Genomic DNA, 10,904 nt, shown 5'->3' with positions numbered 1-10,904 from the left:
ACTATGATGACATGGAGTGGTGATGGGATGCTGGAGGAAATTGGAAGAAATAAATCTTTTCTTCAGTGACTACACTTATCTAGGCTGATTTCAAAAGCAAAGAGATTTAAACAGCTCCCACAACTGATTAAGGAAATAACCAGGTTGTCGTATATCTTGTCGACTCAGATAATTAATATGAGAAGATACAGACTAAAGCATGCCACACGTAGCCTGCTGTGTCTTCCTTTCAAATTTCCTTTTGGTAGCAGACAGATGAGAAGGATTCCCTCAAGCTCCTACATCAGCCTCTGAGTCTGAGTAATGCTCAGCCTGCAGAGGGATTGCTCCAGCTCAAAGTCAGTCAGGGCCACTAAATTGTCTAACTGATTTCATGTTTATCACATTCCCTTCACTATGGGGGATGTTTCTTGCTGTAGAAGACAGAAACTCACTCTGATATAGCATATTTTCTGGAATTATTAAGTCAGGCTAAACAAGAGTGCAATCTGGAAACTTTTCCACTTTTCTGGGAGTTTCTAAGCGTGGTTACACCTGACTGACATATTTCTGTGTGTATCCTTTTTTAACATTTGATTTTCTCCTTAGGACATATGGAAAAAAAATGTATATGGGACCTCCATGGGACAGCAAGTCCTTTAATAAAGCAAGGAAATTACAGAACTCATCTTGCATTCAGAATAAAAATTACCAGCACCCAGTGTTTTTCAAAGAAATGGATGAGGTGAATAAGAGGTTCAGAGCATTTTTAAAGCCCTGGTACTGCTGCCTTTCATATTCATAGTGTGTGTCTGACACAGGCTTTAACAGTACAACTATACCTTCTGCTCCTAACCAGTCTGTATAACAGTCTAATTTACTGCCACCCCACTTCTAAGTTCAAATTACTTGGCCATGCCAGCATTCAGCTGGCTGAAACAAAAAAAGGAAAAACTCAATTTCCAGCATAGGGGAGGAGAAGGGAGGACACAAGAAAAGTGCAGGAGAAAGAGGAGGAGGAGGAGAAAGAACATCTGTTTGTTGCTGGGATGAAAAGAACTGAAAAGTAAGTACACCACACAGAGGTGAAAGCTAGGAAAATAAAAGCAACTATGAGAGGTACATCAGAGAAGACAGAAATAAAAGTGGAGGAAAAGAGCATATTGAAAAAGAGAAAGAGGATGAAAGTATTATAAGAATGCTCTAAGCAGGAATTGCTTCTGTAGGAGCTGGGCCTGCCAAGCAGGGACAGAAAGAGAGTATCAGATGAGGTCATGAAAATATAAACAGCTTTGATGGAATTGAAGTGCAAATGCTGCTTGCACAGGTCTTATCCTCTCCAATGTAACATTTTGCCTTGAAGGCAACAGGAATGTGGTCTAAGCACCATGGGTGTTCCTCCCCTTCATCTGCCTCCACAGACCTCTTGTGCTCCTCAAAAACCCAAGCTGCATTCCTGGCCTGGCTTCCTACCTTGGTGCACAGTAAAACACAATTTTTAAAGGTGTGCTTCTGGTGCTTCCAGCAGGGAACTGGTAACCTGTCTCGCTGTAACTTCTCCTAAGCACATGGGTTATTAAACAGCAAGGTATGCTCCAGGTTGCTCATATAATGTGGTTTTTGGGTTTTTCAATGTTTGGAGGTTCTTTTCCCCTGCACCTGAACATAAAAAATGAAGCAATTTCTCATGAAGCCAAGTAAATTTCTATACCTTGAAACTAAAAATGGGATTTTGTCAGCCTTGGAGAGTTATGTGTCCCACATCAGATGTTCAGAGATGATCGTGAATAAATCAAAGTGCAGACCCCTTTTTAGCATGCTAAATATTATGTAAAAATTGATTACACTATGGACAATAATTTATTTTTTATGACATGAAAGTAGGAATGCTACAGCTTACACAGCATGTAAAATGCAATACTATTCTAATAGATGCATATTCTCAAACCCACCACATTACAGAAGAGCACAGATTGCCAGGGACTGATACAGCAGTGCTCCAAGGATATAAGGGCTCTATACACAGCATCTGTGAAGAGCAGACTAATGAGATTAAGTCATTCTGTCTCTATAAATATATCTACAGAAATGTTTTTTCTTTACAAACTGATAGTGTTCCATATTCATAGTACCAAGTTCACCGATAATTTCCATTGCTGCTAGCACTGAATGATCACAATGAATTTTTAATTTGCTTGTACATGTATTTATATCAAGTTCATGCTGTTTTGATAGGGTCTGCATTCCTAGGATCTTAATTCATTGCCAGATCAGCATACCTGAAATACCATTTTGAATGGTGGTGTATTTATACTTTGACATCTATTAACCCAACTGATGCTTGTAACCAAGTTCTGCACCATTCCTTGCATATTTATAAATGGGTGTTTGTACAGACTATAATGCTACCATTTTTTTTACTAGTTACAAATAAATGCTGTATTTCTGTTTGCTGATGTCTGTACCATCAAAAAAAAAAGTCATTTATTTATACTTCTCCCTCAATAGAGGTATGAAGAAAACCAAGAAGGCAATATTGACGGTTATAGTAATCATTACTAGTGATCCAAGTTCTTTTGTAAAAGATATAAGGACTGGCAGAAGAGGCAGACAGCTGACTGAAACAATATTGACCTTTTCAGAAAAACACTTGGGTCTTCTAAATTGATTGTTTCATCTACTACTTTGAAGCTTTCAAAGAAAACATACTCAGCTTAGAATAAGCATAACATTTCAGGAAAAGGATCCCGTTTTGGGAAATATTGTAAAAAACTCACCCACTTCTTGTTCCTTCCTGTGTGATCCTTTTGCACTTGGAGAAACCAAGTTTAGAATACTGTCGAGCAGAACTTGTACCAGGTACAAGTGTCCAGGTCTTGGCAGGATATGCTGCAGGAATGGCCACTGGAGAGGGAGGATGGGTCAGCCCCACACATGGACCCACAGCAGACCTATTGTGGGGCACAGCCAATTCCTCAGCCAAGATGGTGGTGGCTATGTAATAACACATTTAACAACATGGAAAAAACACTGCACAATAACTGTGAGGGAAGACTGAGAAAAAATCTGAGGAACAGCTCTGCAGCCCTCGAGGTCAGTGCAGAAGGAGGGCAGGAGGTGCTCCAGTGCCAGAGCTGAGACTCCCCTGCTCACCTTGGAGGACACCATGGTGGGGCAGCTGTGCCTCTGCAGCCCACAGAGGGCACAGGGGACAGAGATCAGCGCACGCAGACATGCAGAAGAGGGAAACTGCAGCTCATGGAGAGCCCGCTCCAGAGGGGCTGTTGCCAGCGGAGGGCAACCCACACTGGAGCAGGTTTGGTGGCAGGACTGTGACCTGTGGGGGACCCACACTGTAGCAAGCTGTTCCTGAAGGACTGACCCCGTGGAAAGGGATCAGCTGGAGCAGTAGTGAAGATCTGCATCCTGTGGCAAGGACCCACACTGGAGCAGTTCATGGAGCTCTGTATCCCACAGGAGGGACATGCTGCAGCAGCAGCAAAGTGAGGAGGAAGGAGAAGCATGAAAGAACTGCTACGGACTGACCCCAGCCCCTATTTCTCATGCCCCTTGCTGGAGGCAGAAGGAAGTAGAAGTGTTGACACTCAAGGAGAGCAGTTGAGCCTGGGAAGAAGTTGGGGAGGGCTTTCAGGTTTTGTCTTTGTTTCTCATCATGCTACTCTATTTTTAATTGGCAAATAATTAAATCAATATGCTCCAAGTCAAGTCTGTTTTGCCCATGACACTAATTAGTAAAAGATGCCCCTGTTCTTACCTTGACCTATTAGATTTCCATCATATTTTCTGCCCTTATCCAATTGAGAAGCACTAATGAAAAAGAATGGATGGACACCTGGCACTCAGTTGAGGTTGACTCACCAGAGAACTGATGATAATTCACCTGATATCAACAAATATCTTAGGATGATGGTAGCAAAAGAAAAGCTTTGAAAGGATTTCAAGATGTTTCTAGGTCAAACTCCAGCTTAATCAGCTGTGGGGCTAGACAAAGTTTCCTCAGGACATCATTCAGCCCTGCTTTTAAAACCTTAGATTTTGGAGACTACACAGCTTTATAGTCTCACACAGGTAAATGAAAGCCATCAGGGCAGAATATTGTTTGCATCTATATAAATATGCACAAGACAGCCAACAAATCAGACACCACGTTAGCCTGAATGAGGTTTTGAACATAGCAGAGTTCTCCAACCACAGAGCCTTTAACACATAACTTCATTATCCTCTTTAACACAGGGTATTCCTGATGCCCTTTACACCAGACTTATACAAGATTAATAATTTTGACCGTAATCACAGAGGAAACTCATTAACACTTTGACATTTATTTGGGCTTATACATGACCTTTAAGTTCACAGAGAAAATCTGAGTAACTGAACAGTGGCTGGGTTCTGAGATCATACCTACAGAACAAGACAATATCTCCATTTGTGGAATCATCCTGTATATTTCTTCATAGGCAGAGACATACCTGGTTAAAGAATACTGAAAAGCTATTCAGTTATAATGAAATTACTAACCTTGTCAAGAATTTGATTGCTGGTTTGTTGGGATGTCCAGCTTTTTGGGGACAACACTTAGAAAAGTTCCCCCATGTTAGCTATTTCCAGGATGTCCCTCTTAGTTTAATTTGCTCAGAACAGCTTGCTTTAATGAAGAATCATTTTGGTCTTGCTCTTCATCAAAAGGGACTGCATTGGTACTCCTCTCTAGAGGAGACATAGCCAGAAGACACAATCCCTGAAGGCAGCCGGAATCCACTCTGTGAAGGCAGACTGTAAATAAACCAATAGCCACTCAAACCTAGGCATACTGAACTTCGGGCTTAAATTGGTGGCCAGAGAAGATATGTGATTATATGGGGAATAATCACATTTCTTGACAATAACTGGAGTGAATACAAGAGCTACATGGGTCATCCCTAGGAAGTCTGGTAGCATTGAACAGGAAGAGAGATTGCTAAAAGTCACTGACAATTTAAGAAATACCTTCAGCTGCACAGTGAGCAAGGTCAGAGCTCTTCACTGATTCTGAAAAAACTGGTTGTTAAAAGATAACAATGTGTGATCTGTAGTTATACTGAGGAAAAAAAATGTTATTTTTAGAAGTATGGTTTAAGATATGAAGTAATTGTATCATCTCTTAATAAACTTTCATTTCAGTTCACCATGTATTAGGACTATTTATATATGAAATAGGTCAAAGTGACTATATGTAAACTGAAAATAGTGATCCTTATCTTCATTTCAGATATGCCTCTGTTTATTCACCAACTGCTCGCAATTTGAATAAAATATTGTATTTAAAAATGCAGAATTTAAATCCTATATTTTCTAAGTAACATGTGCAGTTTGAAATTTACCTAAAGTGACCAGACCTTATGGTGTGAAGATTTTGTAAATCAAATTCTGAAATATTGCCCATTTCAGTAGCTGAAGGCATTCTAAAGGCTCCTGGAATTACTCCACTATTTCAACTGATTTGGGACTGCCTATTAGAAAGTTTAATTTAACCAAAAGTATCTGGCTTTCAGTAATCAGAAAGTTAATGTTGCATTGACTGAAGAGTTGAGACATGATGCTCTGTTTCTTTTTTATAGTTTTAATTTCTTTCTTGGGTATACTTTCTACATACTACAAGTGATTTACTAGTATTTACACTGGATGATGTCAATGTATTTTTTTTTAGTATGCTAGATAAAATCTGAAAATATTTATCTTGTTGCTTTTTCTGAGTTGTACAATATTCTTCTATTTTTCAGGTTCCCTTACATTATTATTTTTCTTTGTTTGCTTTGGATATTCTTATTCCACTAAGTATTAAAATTTTACTGCTTTTAAACCCATCTCTTTTTCAGAGGCTATCCTTCTCTCTGTTGTGACATTTTAAGGGAAAGATTTTCCCATATATTTTCTTAGTGCAATCAATCCACATTCTTTATGACCATCATTTCCATTCACTTGTAGGTATGTAATGTTTTTTAATCTGCTGCTAGTATAGTGTGCTAAGAGTAGTTGGTGTCCTAAACACTATTCTGTCTTTTAACATCTGTTCCCTTCATTTGCACTGTTGAATAATTCACTAACAACTTAATCAGCTGTTTGACTGAAAAGTGTGAAGTCCCCTTCACATTGATAAATTGGATGCCCTGTTGTTTTTTGTCTGGAATTAAAATTAATTTTTTAATATAGTATGCACTACAGAATGTTGCTACTTCAAACTTTTGTGAATTTTAAAATAAAATAGGTGAAATCTTAACTTTTTATTTTGTTTTTAGATACAAAAATTACCATTACATAATACCTAAAGATAGAACTACAACACATAAAGTTAAATGCCTCTTCTACGAGTCATATTTTTCATGTAAATTTGAAGATTTCATCACAAGGCAAAAAAAAGTACAAGAGACTTCCAAATCCTTTTTCTACTCTTGCTATACCAATAAATGGCTATATATCCTCTGTTCTATCCTTATAGCATGTTGTTTTCTGAGTTTTCATAGTAACTGAGATGTCATATTAATTTCAGTCTTTGACATTTGCTTAAAAACATATTTAAAAGATTGTATTTTAATAGGATTTATTTGGACCCAAAATTGCATAAATGCATTGAGAAAAAAATTAGGAATACATGACAGTATTTAAAGTAAAGTAAATGAACACTTCTTATTACAAAAGCATGAACATATACATAGTTTTAAAATTATGCAGGATAGAAAAGCAACTCATCATCCAAGTAAACTTGAGTTCCTTTAATTGCTTTAATACCTATTTTTCAAATCTGTATAAACCACAGTCGTTTTTAAATTTACATAGCTGTTCCACTCCCTCTGTGCTGTAAATACATATATATAACTATATGTACTAATTTCTATTTCTGTTGATGTGTTTCACAGAGATTTTTTTTAAATATTTATATTTATATCTACTCCAAATCTTTTCTTCAGCTGTACTGTTGCTTCTCCTGCCAAAACATGGGAAACATGGGTTTGCTCATAAACCTTGGTATTAAATCCATATTGCCATAACTTATTATCCACGGGCTGTATTTATCCAACGGGAATGAAAATTGTTGCTTGAACTGCATTGTCTCTAATTGTTTATACCAACATTTCACATAGTTCTCCTTTTCTCAGTGATGTCAAACAAAACAGTGCAAAAAGCAACTGGTACTTTTTAGGGTCTCATGGTTTACAGCATACCAGCTTCTGCCCTGAGAGTTTCAAAAACTGAAGAGACAAAGAAGTAATAAAAGAGGATAAGAAACACCAACGTGTTCCAAAAGCTTGTGCAAGCTATGCGCTTTTCTGTTGCCTCTATGCTTCATTATTTTTTTCAAATACTGTCAATTTATCTGTCCTGAGATTTTTTATAAGCTCTTCCTTCCCCTCCTCTCTCAAATGTAACCACAAGTATTCCGAAAGGGACTCTGTTCTCTGCCTTCTACAACATATAGTGTGAAGTTTAAACTGAACAAGTATTACCTATCTCCAAGTGGTGCTCTCGGCTGTGAAGAAGATGCCTTCAGTTGTGAGCCCTTGCTGTGCAGGACAGCCAGCAGTTCCTGCAGGACAGGCAGGAGGGCAAGGACATGTGTGAGAAGCTGCCCGGTGCAAGAGCAGGGGCCAGGACCAGAGCTCTACTCTTCCCCAACCTGGGCTCTCTGCCAAGGGCTGGCAGCAGAAGGCTGAGCCATGGTTGAAGAGCCCAGAGGTCCCTGGCTCTTGGGGGACATGCGTGGGGGACTCTGACTGGGCAGCAGCTGGACACAGGGATGGGCAGCCCCTGTGCAAGTTGCCTTACCTGCATGGGGTGGGACAGCGTGCCATGCTCCGTGCAGATGGCTGCCAGGGGCTGCCCGAAGAGCATCCTGCTGCAGCCAGAGCCCTCCTGGCCTGGGGTCTGGGCAGCCCCAGCTGGAGCCTGCCACAGAGCAAAGGGCCAGGGCAGCCACCTCCTCCTCATCGTGCTGCTGCTGCCACTGGTCGTCCCACTGCAAAGGAAAAGAGAACCAAACCCTCTCAGTGGAGACCACCAGGCCGGTGCTGTCACAGCCTGCCCTGCCCAGCCTTCAGTGCCCTGCGGAACCATGTGGCACCCCAGGCAGGCAGCCATCAGCTGCAGGTGTGGCTGTGGCGTGGGGCCTCCTGAGAGCTGGCATGGTGCTGGGACAAGCTGCCCCAGCCCCAGCCCTGCCTTTTTCCAAGCTGTGTGCAGCAGCACACGACCTCCCTCAGGGTGCCACACCTGCACGGCCACACTTGGGGCACAAGAGAGGGCAGCTGGGCCAGAGAAGGAGGTTGCCTTTCCTTCCCAAACTCATCTGCAAAGTGAGCAGCCAGGTTGTCCTCCCTCATCGGACAGGGCCATGGCAAGCCCTTGCTCGGAGTCAGCCTGCAAGAAGCCGGCTGCGCTCACAGAGCAGCCCCACAGCACAAAGGGCCAACAGCCAGCTGCCACTCAGCCCCAGCAGCCTGAGCGTGGCACACAGCCGGCAGCCTCTGGCCCGCCGGCCTCTCTGCCCCAAGCAACATTGCTCCTGCCAGTGGCAGCAGCAAAGACATGCTGGCGCTGCTGCTGGCTCTTCAAAGCCTCTGCTTGCCCAGTGGCAGCAGGGCCCCTTGCTTCCCTGCACACAAGGTGGGTGCACTAGGCAAGGCTCCCTGGCAGCCCAGGACAGTGTGCCAAGAAGTGCTCAGGCACAGAGCCCACAGCACAGAAACATTTGCTGTAGGGTGGCTGTTCAACTGCACAGCCAGGGCTTTGATGCCTGGCAGGTGGCTGACTCGTGTTCCCTGGGTCCTGGGCAGTGGCAAAAGGGATGGGCAGAGAGTTGGGTAAGCCCCAAGCCACTTGCGGTGCCTCATCAGGCAGCTTTGCCTGACAGCTGCCCGCAGCCGCAGCTCTCCCCAGCTGAGGAGCTGTGTTCCCCAGTGCAGCTGCCGTGGGAGCATCCCCCTGCGGCAGCAGCAGCAGCTTGCCCCTGTAGGTGTGCCCACCCACTGCTCTTTCAGTGCCTTGGACCTGCAGGGGAGAGGGAGAAGGAGAGGGAGAGGGAGAGGGAGAGGGAGAGGGAGAGGGAGAGGGAGAGGGAGAGGGAGAGGAGAACCAGCAGCAGGCCCCACTGCCCCCAGCCCCTGGGGAGCAGAGAGGCACAGCCCTGCCTAGGGACCTGAAGCCCTGTGGTGGGGGCAGGACAGGGATGCTGCCCAAGCACTGACTCCCTATCAGCTGTCAGAGCAGTGGCTTTTGCCCTTGCCTTCTGGCAAGCCAATGCTGACCAGGCCGCACAGGCCACTCTCTGCTCCTGCTCTGCACAGAGGCCAGAGGCAAGGCTGCCCAAGGTCTCCTGCTTCCACAGCTGGCAAGCTCTCCTGCCCTGCCATGGCATGTGGCACCGTGACTCACCCAAAAGTGGCAAAGCAGGAGCCGTTGGGCCAGATGAGGATGATGGAGGTGGCATCCTCATCACTGCCTTCCTGCTGCTGCTCTTGTTGTGTCTGCAGTGCCTCCTCCTTCCCACGTCCAGGGCCAGGCAGTGCCCCAGCTGCAGAGAGCAGAGGCAGGCAGAGAGGTGCACGTGGCCTCGCTGGCATCCTTGCACAGAGCCTTCCTTGGTGTATCCCCCTTCCACAGTAGCACAGATGAGTTCAGGATGGGCTATCCCAAAAGAAGGGAGATGCTCTCTAGCCTTAGGGCTTTCTTTCCTTTGCCCACTTTCCCAATGGCAAATGGAGCTTTCCTCAGCAGTCCCTTGCAGCGCCTTCTCCCCAAACGTGTGGCTCTGCCACCTGCCCAGACTCTTTTACGGTTTCTTGGCTTGTCTTTGCACAACTGGGGGATCAGTTGGGCAGGCCTGCCTGTCTTCCCCCAGCCCCCAGCAGCCCTCTTTGCCAAAACCCTCCTGGATCCTAAGGCACGCATCTGCTAATTGCTCCCAATGACACCAACCAAGTCTCGTTTCAGTTCCAGTTTCACTGACTGCACCTTGCTCCAGCAGCACTGTTCAGGTAGAAGTGCACCACAGGCAACTTAAGTTGAAAAAGGAAATGTACTACAGCTTGTTGTACCTGTGCTTCTTACATGCCATTACAAGTTCTGTTACAAGCTTACTGCACATAATTACATCTCTGCTGATTCCATGGCAAGCAACAGAGACCACTACCAGTTCACACCATCTGTCCTGGTTTAGAGCAAATTTGGGAGAGAATCCCCAAAGGGGCTCCCGTAGGAAAGCAAATTCAATCATCCTCTCCCCCCAACTGGTCCAAGAGAAAATACCTCCTTGGAGAAAAGTGGAAAAAAGTGTTTATTAAACAATAAAACCTAAACAAAATTAACCAATAAAACCCCTTGTCACTCCAGAGGAGATGACAAACTGAGAAAACCCAGTCTCCAGTTGCAGCTCAGCTCACTCAGTCTCTGATCAGTCCCTCAGGTGGCTGGAATTGTCGCAGGCCAGGCCCGGCCCCGTGGGCCACAGCTGCAGCTGCCGGTGCTCTCCTGGGTGTTCAGTCCAGAGCAGTTTCAAGAGGTCCAAAGAAAACAGAAAAAACCACAGTCCAGGGAACTTCTTTGCCTCAGCTAGCCAAACTAACTAAAGACAAAAAATAGCTCTGTCCCGCTGTCTGTCCATCCGCAGACAACACTGTCCAGGAGCAGGAATGTGTAGGAGTGAGAGCAGTGTCTGGGAAAAAAAAACAACCATGCACTTCTTTTCTCCCCCCTTCACTCTCTGCAACAAGTCTTAAAGGTGCAAAACTAATTATTCAACATAACAAAACGAGACGATTGGGGATAAAAGCATCATATAGTCAACCTAGGACACCATCTCATCACTGACAGGTTACAAAGTGGTGCCTGTACAGATCCACATACAGAGAGAGAGTGACAAACATCCTCGGCCC

This window comes from Melozone crissalis, unplaced genomic scaffold (assembly GCF_028551555.1).
Source record: "Melozone crissalis strain CALT ecotype California unplaced genomic scaffold, PUWL_Pcris_2 ptg000005l_1, whole genome shotgun sequence".
Lineage (NCBI taxonomy): Eukaryota > Metazoa > Chordata > Aves > Passeriformes > Passerellidae > Melozone > Melozone crissalis.
This window is presented reverse-complemented; position numbering follows the sequence as displayed.